The 10629-nt window shown below is 48.3% G+C and overlaps 1 protein-coding gene across 2 annotated transcripts in view; it reads right to left on the bottom strand.

Moving 5' to 3' along the window:
• The window catches only part of Adgrf5 (adhesion G protein-coupled receptor F5), a 67584-nt gene extending 59843 nt beyond the window's left edge, over positions 1–7741 (bottom strand). For both annotated transcript variants that reach the window (XM_013156772.3, XM_003473620.5), the window contains exon 1: positions 7459–7741. The gene's annotated coding sequence lies outside the window, so the exon portion shown is untranslated. The remainder of the gene's footprint in view (positions 1–7458) is intronic.
• Positions 7742–10629: the final 2888 nt, after the last annotated feature.

Genomic DNA, 10629 nt, shown 5'->3' with positions numbered 1-10629 from the left:
GCCGCCAGCCCTGGTGTCTCCTTGGGGACGGCAAGGTGAGACAGGGTCAGGCTGAGACTTGCAGGGGCCTGGTGGGGAGCAGGCAAAGGGAGCTCTTGCCACTAGACAAAAATCTGCCTCTGAGAACAGGCTGTGTGCATGTGTGTGTAGCATATGTGCATGCATGTGTTTGTTATGTGTGCATATGTTTGTTATGTGTACACATGTATGTGCATGGGAGCACTCACTGCACAGGTGCCTGGAATCTGCAGATAGTGAAGCCACCATGAAAACGTCTCTGAAGAGAAATGTCTCACTCAAGAGTCTCAGGCTGGACGAGGGCTCGTGACCGTCTTCCCATCTTCCCTACCCTTAGCTTATTCAATTACTTGCTCCTTGCTCCATCACAAAGAACTTAAGAATGTGTGTGTGTGTGCATGCACATTCGTGTGCGCATGTGAATGCATCGCATGCTTTGGAATTTCCTGCAGACGGAACTCTGCCTTCCCTTGCTGCTCAGTAGTCCTGCCACATCGATTCACACAATAATTAACTCTTCGTTAATTGAAAGACCTTTCAATTCTTTCCAGTTCTGTTTGAGCCAGTAAGCAAATGCTACAGGGGAAAAGCAGCTAGGATTCTAGGAGTCCCTGCGGTGCTCAGAATTTTCCACAGGAATACACATGATGGTGGAGAAAGCAGAAGTCTTATCTGGTCTGACCAACAGCGAGTGTGTAATAGAACGCTGAGTGAAAAGCTTTCCAAGTGAAATGGTTTATACTTTATTACCTATGTCCCCTACCCCAGCACACACACACCTCCACTCCTAAGATCTTTGCCTCCTAGGTGACTGGCAGCGATTTCCATGTGGCACGGAGACACTGCAGGCAGGAAGAAGTGTTAGGTAAGGATCTCAAGCAATGCTTCAGCTCGTTCTTTGAGGAATAACAAAGAAAGGAAGCACAGCCTCTGTGGAAGGAAATTCCCAGGGCTGCTGGTGGACATTCGCAACCTGGCCTATGAACCCCTGAGGGGTGTCTGATAATAAACACTTGCAAACAAAACAATCCATAAAAGCATTTTTGTGGACATTCTCACATTCTCACCAAAGGGCTAGAAAATGATTTCCTGCGTCTGGGGCCCAGAGGGGGCTGGGCATCCACCTGCTGGCAGAGCTGGAGGATCCTGGGCCTGCCCTGGGCTGGTGTTTGTACATGCAGGTCCCCTTTCTCCCGGACGGGGCAGTGTGCACCACCATTCATATCTGAGACTCTTGATGTAACCCTGAGTATGGTGACTCTAAGAAATGACGCAGTGACCTTGCGCAGGCAGGAAGGACTTGACATAAGCAGAGTCCCTGCCAACCGTGGGACAAAGTGGGCACCTTTTCTACAGTGGCTATATACTGGAAATATAACAATAAATCTCTTAACAGTAATCTCTCTGTAAGCATTTAAAGCATATTAGAACCAAATTGCAGCACCTTAACCAAAATTTGAATTAGGCCTGATTATTTGTAATACTGTATCTTATTTATTGCTGAACTAGTAAGATGTGAGATCTATTGAATCCATTTTATAGACAAATAAATCAAAGGCCAGTAGCTGTTCTGTGATAATAGCAAAACTGTGGGTACTTCAGAGATCAGATGCTAGCTCTCACACTAGGTGTGCATGCCTACATGCTTCTGTGCTTTCTTTTAAAAGCTAAACTGTTAACACCTTCACCCTTCATTCACTGCAATCCAACTCAGACTCCTCAAATGGCTTGCTGTGTCCAGGCTGTAGCAGAATCTGTGTCACAGCACAAGCAAGAGTCTGAGTTCCTGCTACCAACAGAAAGCAGGGCCTTTATTTCTGAAATGTACTGCAGGCTCTGAGATACTGGGGGTGAAGCAAGCTCTCATGTCTTTTAAGCAGCAGCACCTGCCCAGTGAGGCAGGAACTCCCCTTCTTGACCCCCTGCCCTCAGGACCACTGCAGGAGGGCAGACAGATTCCAGATTTCATCTGGGCGGGGCCCACAGCAGCCTCCCGGGGCCCTCCCTCTGCCTTTGTGCCTCAACAATGGGCGGAAGCTTGGCCTTGTTAGAGGAAATTCCCAGGGCCGCTTAGGACGTTAGACAGCTGTTCTGCTATGCGGCTGGTTGAAGCTCATCTAAAAATAAACACGCTGGGCTTCCAGGGCTTCTCTGATTTTGCCCTGTGCAGTTGAGTATATTTCAAGAGAATCTTCCCCCCACCCTGCATTGTTGTTTTGGAGAAAGCAAGATTACATAAACCCGGAATATAAAACATTTCGCAGTCTGTTAGGCTTTCACCATCGGTGGCATTGCTGATTTCTGCATTGTTGAAAGGGTATTGCTTCTCGCCCAGCATCTCAAAGCAAGGTGAGAGGAAGCAAAGCTATGCTGAAAAAGTGTCCATTGTCTGCAGAAGAGGAGAGAATCCTGAACCACAAGAGCAGCCGGCCCTCCTGGATCACACAGGACAGCTGGGCCCCCAAGCTAATCCTTGACTTCTAGGAGACTATGTCCAGGTCCTCAGTGGCATAGAGGATAGGGTGTGACTGAGGCTCCTGCAGTTGAGAAGGGAAGATTGTATGAAAGACAGGGATTAAGGACCTGACTCAGTCCAATTCCCCATTCCAGGGCTTGATGTTAGAGGACGGCAGAGCCATGAAATTTACTTTTCAATTTAGATTTCTCAGTGGTTAAGAGCACATACCCACAGTCTCTCCACAGACCAAAACAGCAAGCACAAAGCTCTGAGACAGCCTGATATCCCCATTTCCCCTGGTTTAGCTGAAAATGTACCCAACTATGGCAGTTTTCCATCAATAGAAATGTGTTTGCAACACAAGGACTAAGTCACAGTCCAGTTCAGGGTGACCCAGAAGAGCGGTTTGGAATGAACTTTTCCCTCTTCATTGTTCCCATTTCTGGCTTTTTCCTGGAAGTCCAACCTACTCCATTGTTGCAGAGATCCTATTTTAAAATCAGTGCAGCAGATAACAGACTGGCTACTAGGAATCAACTCTTGTCACTATAGCCTGGTGACTATTTTGTGGTGGGGGGGGGCTGGATTGGGGCACTGACATCATGAGCTTCAGAAGCAGGAAAGACTTCTCAGGTCATCACCCAGACTCCACCCAGGGTTGGCATCCCCTGGGAACACTCAGGCCACTCCTCTTCCAGGGTGCTGGAGCCTTGCCAGGGACAAGGTGTCCCCTGTGCCACAAGCTCTCCACTAGTAGCCAATTCTGGTGGTGGGTAAATCTTTTTGCACACTGATCTGGAATCTGTTGCCCTATAATTTCCACTCATTGGTCTGGGGCTCTCTCTTTTCCCACATGGAGCAATCTTCAAATGTTTAGAAGCACCCTTCATGTGCTGCCAGGCTCCCTTCTTCCTTCAAATGTCCCTCTAATGCCCCTTGAGATAGTCGGTGAGTGATAAGTTTCTCATTTTCATCATCTTGGCCAGTCTCTGTTTTTAAAGATCTAGTAGATTTATTTTCATTTTCTTCTTTTCTTTTCTTTTCTTTTTTTATGTTAAAGTGGATAAAACGAAGGAAAATGAAACAGAATAAAACCAATAAAAACAAACCAGTACAAGTGACAATAATATGAAATCAAGAATGGTTACCATAATGCCTCTTGTTTTCAAAACAGCTGCAGACACCTTCAGACACAGTGAAAATCAAACAGAACAGAACAGAGAAGAACCAGTAAAAACAAAACAATGAATGCAATAAACAACTTCAAAACAACAGTAAATGCAAATTGGCTACCATAATGTATTTTGCTATGTTTGAAATAGCTGCTCCATGCCATCTGATATAACAAAGTCAAACAGAACAAAACAGAACAAAACCCAACCCAACAAAACAATGAAAATGATACAGGACTTTAAAATAAGACAAGAGAATTAACAATGGCCACCACCTTCAGAAGGAGATCCCCCATAGATGCCATACTGCTATCCTCTGAATAGATGATCAGACCACGGGCCCTAGGCCTGCAAAGTCAGTGAAACACCAAACACTACAAGCATCAAACTGCATTTCACCTCAATAGCTGTCACCACAGCCTGTGGGGATATTGGCTCTTCTCATTTGCCAGCCTGTGCACTGGAAAGGGCGTGGGTCGTGGCTGTTCACCCATTGTCAGTCCATGCATGGCACTGATTCACAGAGAGGGCTTGCTTCTTGGTGAGGCCTTGTCCCCTCCACTCGCAGTCCCCAAATGGCACTAACTCACAGGGAAAAACTTGCGTCTGGCTGTCCCCCTCCACTGGCAACCATCTTTTCTTGTTTTAGTACTGACTATTGAGCCCAGGCCTTTCACATTGAGCTACATCCCCAGCCATGTTTAAACTTCAGAGACAGAAGCTTAGGCTTGAACTTGAGATCTCTCTGCCTCAGCCTCTTAGACTGCTGAGATTATAGGTGTGCAGCACCAGGTCTGGAAAGATCTGGGTATTTCTTGAAGCGGCCTATTAGGCACTTTGGCTTAATGAACCTTCCTGACACTTTGTGTGTTAAGTATTAACACACATTTCCAGAAAGAAAACTAAGGCTCAGCAAGATACAATTAGTATTTAAAGAAGTAGCAAATAGGGGGATTTAAAAGTAGGTCTGTCGGGGCTGGGGATTTAGCTCAACGGCATAAGCACCTGCCTTGCAAGCCTGTGGTCATGAGTTCGACCCCTAGTACCGGTAAAAATAAGCCCACCCTGTGCCTAAAGGAGATCAAAGTGGATTTGAGCAACTAGGAAATGACCAGCGACACTGCTTCTGCAGGGCAATGGTGGACCAGGTGGACATCCAGGAAGCATGGTGGAACTACAGGAAGAACGAAACAATTCTGGGTGCCTGGGAGGTGTGTCATCAGAAGTTCCAGGTGAGGGGACAGCAGGAGGAGAGGGTGGAAGGGAGCCAGCATGGTCTTTTGAGTTGCCGAGAAGTCAGTGTCATTTTAGCCTGCGGAACAGGTGGGACGCAGAAGTTTCCTCCTAGCTGCCTCACAGGCACAGCAAGAGAGATCCCCCTGGATTGAGAAAAGATTTGAGATAAAATCTGGATGACATAGCAGTGCATAGGGGGAGAAAGGAAAGCTACATGTAGCAGAAAGGGAGTCTTCATCACTGCAAGAGCCAGGTAGGGACTGGTTACATCTGCAGGCTCCTGGATTTTCTTGCACACTGGGAAATGCTTCTCTACCATCTCCCCACTGCTCTAAAGAATCAGAGGTTGCTGCAGGCTGGTGCAGCCCCACTGAAAACCAGCCACACCTATACCGAGTACCCAGCAGATTCCTCTAGGATGTGAGGCACCGAGCCTGGGAACCATCACCATACATCCTCTGGGGAACAAGGCACCAGAGAACCATGCTGATGCCCACAGCTGAGTCCGTGGCGTGGTGAGGAAACTGAGCTGCTCTCTGCCTGGGCTCTGCACACAGGCCTGCTGCAGCTGCACTGCCCTGCTGAGCACCGTGGAGCTCCTGGGGCTGGGTTCCTCTGTGCCCTCAGGGAAATCAAGGGTTTCCCTTCCCTGCAGTTCCCTGTCTTGTCCATCACTTGAGAAACTGAGGCTGAGAAGGTTGGGAACACATCAGAGGCTCCTGGTAGGAGCTACAGGTAAGGAGTGAACTCAGAGCCACAGGGCTCAGAGCAGCCTCATTGTAGTTCACCTTGCTGCCTCGAGCTCTGGATGCCTGCATTTGTCAGCAATCAGCCTGCTGTAATTTTCCTTCATGGTTTTGCAGGGACCAGCAAGACTGAGGTGTCAAAAGCCCTCTACCAGGGACATCACGGAAGCAGGACTCACACCTGTGTACTTAGCATCCCAGGTCTGGCGCACAGCAAACCGGTTGGTGTGGGAGGGGCTGAAGAACTCAGCCCAACCTGGGTGGAGAAAAAGGAGGTGGATGCCCCCCTCTGTCACAGAGGCATGGCCATGAGGGGATTCAAAATATTCAGTCAATAACTAAGTCCAGCAAGGTCTCAGGAAAAAAAGGCAATGTGGGAAAATGCTATGGAAAGTTTCAAGCTCTAGATCTCAGTCTGACCGCAACTCCAAATTCTTCACACAGCATGCACACTAATTCGTTCACTCATTCATTTGGGAATTCAACACAGACAGAGCACAGGCTAAATGCCAGGCACTGAGAAGGGCTACAGGCTTGTCAACCCAAAGATCAGGGACAGCTCCAGGATGGGAATTAAGGTAGCCACCATCACCCAGTGTGCAAGGGCCTCCCACAGCAACCCTGCGCCCAGTGCCATAAAGTCATAGACCTCAGGGTGCTTAGTAGAGGGGGGTTGGATAAGGGACTCAGGAGACAGGTCAGGTTGTAGTGGGTAATGGGGTGGAGAATGAAATGAGATGTCCAGGTGACAGAGCAGCACAGGTGCTAAGCACTGAGGCAGGCAGGTGACACGGGTGGCCTCGTCTACCCTCTTCCATCAGAGCTTCTCAAACTATATCAGGCACCAGGGGTCCCAGGAACCAGGATGCAGGGCAGGTGCACAAGCCCAGGGGAGGGTTGAGGTTTTCATTCATCTGTAACCAGCTCCCAAGGGATACCTAATGTGACTGTCGCCTGACCACACTGACAGGTAACACAGCTGTGAACACTGGGTGCCAAAGATGCAGAGTGACACGATGGCGGCTGCGTTTCCCAGGAACGCTACAGGGGAGTGGGAGTGGGCGTGAGGGATCACCCTGAAGTGAAATTATATGGGTGACAAGAAATTACGCACAGCTCAACTAAACATGACAGAAGAGAGCAGAGCATGTTCAATCAGTAGACATAACTGGGTTGATGCTTATGAGGTTAGCATGAAGTACTTTTCCCAGAGCAAAGCTTGACTGAGGCTAAAGTGAAAATAAAAATAAAAGAGGAAAAAAAATCCAGAGCCATCTGCAGTGCTGTTGAACAAGCCTTGACCTTTCCCTGGGTTCCAGCTCACCCCTTATTTTGAATGAAATGGTGATCGAAAACAGCAACCGGACAAAATCACCCCATCCTGAGTCCCTGGGATCAGCCTTCATGGTCATCCACAGTGTCCATTGTCACTACTTGCATTTAATCTCAGGAAGTGCAACTGCACCATAGAACATTCTGGAAAATCACATGAATTCTCCAGAACCCTGCACAAATTGCTCACTCTCCTCCACTTGTCACCCTCAGGTACTCTACTAATGTACCCTTCTAATGAAGCACTTGCTTCTATCTCTGTTAGCAAGTCATCTGTCAACTTTTAACACATCTTTCACTAAGGAAGTCAGAAAAACTTAAAAAAGAATCATGGTAGAGATCTACATGGTAGAGATCGTCTGTCTCTTGCTCCTTTTCCTCACCGTGGTACGGGTCTGTGAATCTCCACAAGCTGAGAAGACACCAACAACTGAAGTGCAGTGTGGACCCATGCACGGACATCAGAGCTCATGCAATAAGACAAAGCAAAACCTACCTCACTCTCCTGCGGCTTTCCAGCTCCAGGATTACCCACACAGTACTGCAGATCTCCCCAGCTTCCTAGGGGAGGTGAGCCTCAGCAGCCAGCTCTCATTCAACTGCAGGGCCAGGAGGTGAGGCCAGGAGAGGAGGACTGTGGGCCCTGGATGGGGTTCCGCAGCCCCAGAGCAGAGATTAGCCACCGCCTGCCTGTGCCGGTGGCTGCAGGAAGAAGCCAGAGGGCAATGTGGCTGCAGGAGGGGGTGGAGGCTGGGGAGGGAGCCACAGGGGACAGCAATAAATACGAGTTCCTCTCTGTGGCCCATGCCTCTCCCCAGCCTCCCTAGAGGAAATGAGAAATCTAGCCTGGTCCACTGGTCAATGGGAAGCAGAGAATAAACATGCTGTGAGTGCACTGTGAGACTAAGCAGGACAGCGGGTGGGAGCTGGGGGATGGCCTCCTCTTTCCCCAAGTACTTCTTCCTACAGTCTCTGCACAGTCAAGAATGCCCTGTCCCGTGTCCCCCCTCCACCCCCCGCTGAAGTGTATGGGGCCACCGTTCAGACGTTCTGCAGCAGAGCAGCTGGGGAGGCCACCAAAGAATCTTCCCCCGGCCCCAGGACAGGCCCTCTCTCTGCCATCTATGGGGACAGCATAGTGACCTACGGTTGCTAATCTTGGAAAGGCTTAAGGTTCTCAGGCTGTTTGGCCTCAGGTTTCAAGAACTGTCTCAGGGCTCCACTGTAGACTGCTGGGAACGAGACCCTCCCCATCATTTGTGGGCTGCAATGAAAGATGATCATGAAAAGCCCCTCATTCAAAAATTAAAACTTTCAAGATGGCAACAGCAGAGCATGAACTCTCAGGCAGGGTCCTGGGAGTCCAGATCTCTGCAGCTGAGCAGGGTGCACCAGCACGGCTGTAGGAGGAAGGGAGACTGAGGGCTGAGGAGAGTAGCCTCCCCCTGCTTTGCTCTGAGAGGTGGGGGTCACCCGCTGAACAACTACACCCACAGAAGCAGTGCAAGGGGAATGCTGGGCTGTGGTGATGACACTTAAAAGCCTCACCATGGTCTCCTCGCTAGATTCCCAGCTCACCCGGGACATTCTCTCCCAGCACCTGGGCGGTCCTCACCAAATGCAGTCTTCCTGACCCAATTCCCATGCTTAACATCTAGTTAAGGACAGAGGCTAAATGCAACACAGGCTGGTCTCTCCCACACTCTCTGCAGCCCATCCCCTGTCCTCTCCTCCTTTTCCCCTTGGGCCTCTCCTTCCCATTTCTCTTGTTAATGGCTTTGCTCTGGGAATCACGTCCTGCTCTTGATACTCAGCACTGGAGTCTCACAGCCAGATGCTGTTCTCTGAGTCCGTGCCCTATAGGACTCTTCCTGGGTGGAGCTTGCCTCTCCTAACACTCCAAGCAGGAAGTCTGTCTGAGGCCCCTCTGCCTTGAGCTGGGGCTTACACTGTGACTTCCTGCACTGAGTCTGCTGCAGCTTTAAGACCGAGGCCCCAGCAGTGTTGGATTCCTATAAATTCAAGGTTAATAGGAAGAGCATTATTAGTTATAGATACCTTCAGGGGAAAAATAAAATATATAGCTCAAAGGATCAAGATTCTTGTTAGGGTTTTAGAGTTTAAACTCTGGTAGACACAGAGGAGCCAGGTCACAGGTGACACTGCTGTGGCTCACTGTTTATTTAAATGCCACCGTTTCCACATGCTGTACCTCTCTGCTGACATGCAGGCACATCAGGAGAAGGAACAGTGTCCTCCATGCTGAAAATGAAGCCTGAGCCATGCCTAAGAGAGGTAGGACTCCGGTTAGTAAAGCTGGAAGATAAAACTACTGCTAGGTGAGCGGGAGAGATAGAAAGGAGTGAACATAAAAAGGGAAAGAGGAGGAGGAACCGGGGAGGAGGAAAGAGAGAAAGGAGGAAGACAGGACACGTGGGAGGCAAAGAGGATGGAGACAGGAGGGAGAAAGAAGGCTCTCCCAGGTCGGCGTTTACTCCGGGAGATCCCGGCAGGGCAGGTCTGCTGTCTGTGAGTCTTGCTTGGTCCTGCACCTTCCCAGCTCCCCGGTGATCAAGAGCAGAGGGAATGAGGGCCTCACTCAGAGCTGCTGTCCCAACACGTGGGTTAGCTTCTGCCTTTGCTTGGACTTTGACACATTATCAAAGCCACATACTCCTCTGTTGTTTGATGCCATCGAACATTTTTAGGGCAACATCAGCACTGGAATTTCTGGAAGGTGTTCTGTTCCTTCTCAGGGTTCCCTGGGGTCTAGTGGGCATTTGGTGAATTTATAGAAGCTGTGGGTGGCTGAGAGACTCCTGATGTGGCTACCTGGCTAAGTACAAATTACTGTCATGGAAAGCCATTGGCTAACACCCATGAAGACAATCAAAATGCGTGTGATTCTGAGTATCTAGCTGTATGCACTGAATTGAAATTTAATATATGCATGACCCCTAATGCAGCAAAGATATTTAATAAATTGATTGTTTGAGTTTTCTTCTTGAAGTTTCAATTTGTTTCCTAATGAATGGATATTGCTTACAGTGGAACTAGAGTCTCCCTGTGATAGCAAAAGATTTCCAAAAGGAAGCATGTATCTGATTATCCTATCAAAAAAGCACGGCATGTGGTATAACAAACACTCTAAAGAAGGCTGTATCTCTAGGAGATAGAGCTGAATCTACAGGGAATCTCTAGGCCACTAAGTTTGTCTATTTTACAAGTCTGAAAGATGTGGGAACTAATAGTAACACAAATGGCTCCTATAGTCAGGCATGCAAATTAACTTTGCTTGGAAGAGACAGAATTGATTTCAACCCTGTAGAAATTATTATTCCAAACATTACCCTTCAGTGCATTGTATTACCTCATTTTAGATCTCTAAGCAAATCCTGTTCATGTTCTTGTCTATGTATAAATATATCTGCTCTCGAGATTTGCCTTGAAACTAGTATAATATTTTCCCTGCCCACTCATTAACGCATGAGTTAAAATTCCTTCCACATGTATAGTTTATATTTATACCAGAGTTATGATTTCACCTTTCTGAGAACTAGTTTTTGACAAAGGCAGGTGATAAACAGGAATTCGCCACGGCAGAATTGTTTTTCTTAAATATTTTGACTACTCTTATATGTTCCCTGAGTATGTAAAATGAAAACAG

The sequence above is a fragment of the Cavia porcellus genome, unplaced genomic scaffold (genome assembly GCF_034190915.1).
Source record: "Cavia porcellus strain 051 isolate PalLab524CR breed Dunkin Hartley unplaced genomic scaffold, mCavPor4.1 scaffold_28, whole genome shotgun sequence".
NCBI lineage: Eukaryota > Metazoa > Chordata > Mammalia > Rodentia > Caviidae > Cavia > Cavia porcellus.
Note: the sequence above shows the minus strand (reverse complement) of the source record. Positions and strands in the feature narration are given on the sequence as shown.